Source organism: Colobus angolensis, unplaced genomic scaffold (assembly GCF_000951035.1).
Source record: "Colobus angolensis palliatus isolate OR3802 unplaced genomic scaffold, Cang.pa_1.0 Scaffold58, whole genome shotgun sequence".
Taxonomy (NCBI): domain Eukaryota; kingdom Metazoa; phylum Chordata; class Mammalia; order Primates; family Cercopithecidae; genus Colobus; species Colobus angolensis.
Window position 1 is genome coordinate 9,668,776 of NW_012119376.1, and position 3,351 is coordinate 9,672,126.

Consider the following 3,351-nt stretch of genomic DNA (forward strand, 5'->3'; position numbering starts at 1 on the left):
TTGTGTTATCTTTTTAGAAAATGAGTTTAAAAATAATAAAAGTCTTTTGTTTATCATCACAGAGTAGGCCATTTCTCCATAACTGCTATGTAAAATATAAAATGTAGAAAATGAACTCGTAAAAAATAAAACAATTATACTATTTATCACCACATAATTGCTATATAAAATTATGAAATATATATTAATTCAAGTGTCTTATTCTAACACACAAACTTTCTGTTGCACATAATGGGCCATTTCAAGCCTTTGATGTTTAATTGCTATTTAATGATAGACTGCTAATTCCAAACCAGTTCACAAGGTTGAAACTGCTTCTTGGATCAGTTCAGCATCCACTGCAATTTTAACTACCCTGAATTACTAATTTAGTGTCATCATAGATATGCTAAATGAATTATTTCACTCACTATTGAGCATAAGCTAAGTGCATTGGAAATCCATATTTCCCAATATCCAAAAGAAATAAGAAAGTGAGAAAAAGTTACAGATTTTTAAGAGCATTCAGAAAACTTCAGAATGAATTAGTGCAAGTAACTACAACTCTCTAATTTCTAGGCAATACTTTATTTCATTAAACATGGAATCTTTGAAATATTCCTTTAACACAGAATAGTTTTATGTATCCCAACTTGTCCCATACTGATCAGAAAGCGACAATCATGAATGCCTAAAGAAACCCTTTAAAAGTCGGGATGACCTTTCCAGAATGTACACTCCCATTTTGTGCATAATTATTCTACATGGCAAACAAAAAGACCATGATTATTTTATAAAACCACATCTGTCTAGATAAAGCAAACCATATTTTTATGTCACTCCATAATATCAAGCAACATGATTAAGTATTCACATCTGTTATCCTTTTATTCTTCTCCTTTATCATCAACTAAAAAGAAAACATGAAAGAAGTGAATTGATCTTTAACCAGAGGAAAAAGGAAAATACCCCACCTTTGGCTTATCAGCACTGGCAACTATTGCCAAGCTCTGGGCTCAAAAGACTTTATAATTACCTTCGGTGTAAGGGACAGTAACAACATCCAAATTCCTCCCAACAGACCTTCCATGCAATTTATCTTATTGCCTCCTGGAAACAAGATGTGTACATTAGGTTTGCAGTGTCAGTGTGATCCTGTCCGTTCTTCAATGTGAGAAATAAACAGGTAGCAGTATGTATCATGGCTAAAAACTCAGGCTTGTATTAGAATGCCAGGAGTTCAAATCTTCTCATGCCAGGAGTTCAAATCCTCCCACTTACAGAAGGTATGACGCTGGGCAAACTATTTCCCTAAACTTCAGCTCTTTTATCTATAAAACAGGTCCACATAAAGGGCTTAGAACAAACCCCTAGTACAATGTAAGTCCTCAATAAATAGTAAACAATAAAATTATCATCACAACTTAATCAAGAGTGACAGATACATTCTGCAGCAAAGGCATGAATGATGACTGTATTTGTGTGACTGGATAAGGGGTTTTCTGTTTGTTACTTTCAGTCAGAGGAGACAGTATTAGAGAAATAAATGAGGCCAGGATTCAGTTCTTAGAAGCATAGAATAAGTCCTATTTTGGCTCCCTTCTCCTCCCGTTAGAGACAGCCACCTTTTCTTGTGCAGCACAGCGCCAGCCACATCCCTGAGACACAATGGTGAAGGTGAAGGCCAGAGTCAATGAATTTGGTTATGCTGGATGCCTGGTCACTAGGGCTGCTTTTAACTCTGGTAAAGTGCATATTGTTGCCATCAATGACCCCTTCATTGACCTCAACTACATGACCTACATGCTCCAGTATGATTCCACCCATGGCAAGTTCCATGGCACCGTCAAGGCTGAGAACGGGAAGCTTGTCATCAATAGAAATCCCATCACCATCTTCCGGGAGTAAGATCCCACCAAAATCAACGGGGCAATGCTGGCACTGAGTACGTTGTGGAGTCCACCAGCATCTTCACTGCCATGGAGAAGACTGGGGCTTACTTGCAGGGAGGAGCCAAAAGGGTCATGATCTCTGCCCCCTCTACTGAAGCCATCATGTTCATGATGAAAGTGAATTATGAGAAGTATGACAACAGCCTCAAGATAATCAGTAATGCCTCCTGTACCACCAACTGCTTAGCACCCCTGGCCAAGGTCATCCATGACAACTCTGGTATTGTGGAAAGATTCATGATGATAGTCCATGTCATCACTACCACCCAGAAAACTGTGGATGGCCCCTTCAGGACACTGTGGCCTGATGGTCACAGGGCTCTCCAGAACATCATACCTGCATCTACTAGCATTGCCAAGGCAATGATCAAGGTCATCCCTGAGCTGAACAAGAAGTTCACTGGCATGGCCTCCTGTGTCCCCACCACCAATATGTTGGTTGTGGACCTGACCTGCCATCTAGAAAAGCTGCCAAATATCATATCAAGAAGGTGGTGAAGCGGGCTTCAGAGGACCCTATCGAGGGCATCCTGGGCTACACTGAGCACCAGATTGTCTCCTCCAATTTCAACAGTGACACACAGTCTTCCACCTTTGATGCTGGGGCCAGCATTACCCTCAAAGACCACTTTGTCAAGCTCATTTCCTGGTATGACAATAAATTTGGCTACACCAACAGGGTGGTGGACCTCATGGCCCACATGGCTTCCAAGGAGTAAGGCCCCCGGACCACCAGCCCCAGCGAGAGTACAAGAGGAAGAGAGAGGTCCTCAGCTGCTGGGGAGTCCCTGCCACACTCAGACCTCACAACACTGAGGATCTCCCCTCTTCACAATTTCCATGCAGACCACTTGAAAAGGGAGGGGCCTAGTGAGCTCCACCTTGTCATGTTCTATTAGTAAAATCCCCTGTGCTCAGTCAAAAAAAAAAAAGTCCTAGTTTATTGAGCAGCCATTATTTTTTAAACCAGGCATGTAAATAATAAAAATAATTCAAGCAGTGAGGGTGGAGGATGCAGTCAATGAAGAAGAGATTGCTATGCTCAGTAAGAAATCAATTGTAATAGGTTGAGCGCAAAGGCTCACGCCTGTAATCTCAGCACTTTAGGAGGTCAAGGTAGGTGTATTACCTGAGGTCAGGAGTTCACGACCAGCTTGGCCAACATGGTGAAACCCCGTCTCTACTAAAAATACAAAAATTAGCTGGGTGTGGTGGCAGGCGCCTGTAGTCCCAGCTACTCAGGAGGCTGAGGCAGGAGAATTGCTTGAACCTGGGAGGCGGAGGTTGCAGTGAACTGAGATCACGTCACTGCACTCCAGCCTGAGAGACAGAGCAAGACTCCGTCTCGAAAAAAATAGATAAATAAAAAGAAATCAATTGTAATAATTTAAAACTAGAGAAGCTTAGGACCTGAACTAAG

The 3,351-nt window shown here is 41.5% G+C and overlaps 1 pseudogene; it reads left to right on the top strand.

Annotated features, from left to right (window-relative positions):
* Positions 1-1,647: 1,647 nt before the first annotated feature.
* On the top strand, positions 1,648-2,650 carry LOC105526183 (annotated as a pseudogene).
* Positions 2,651-3,351: the final 701 nt, after the last annotated feature.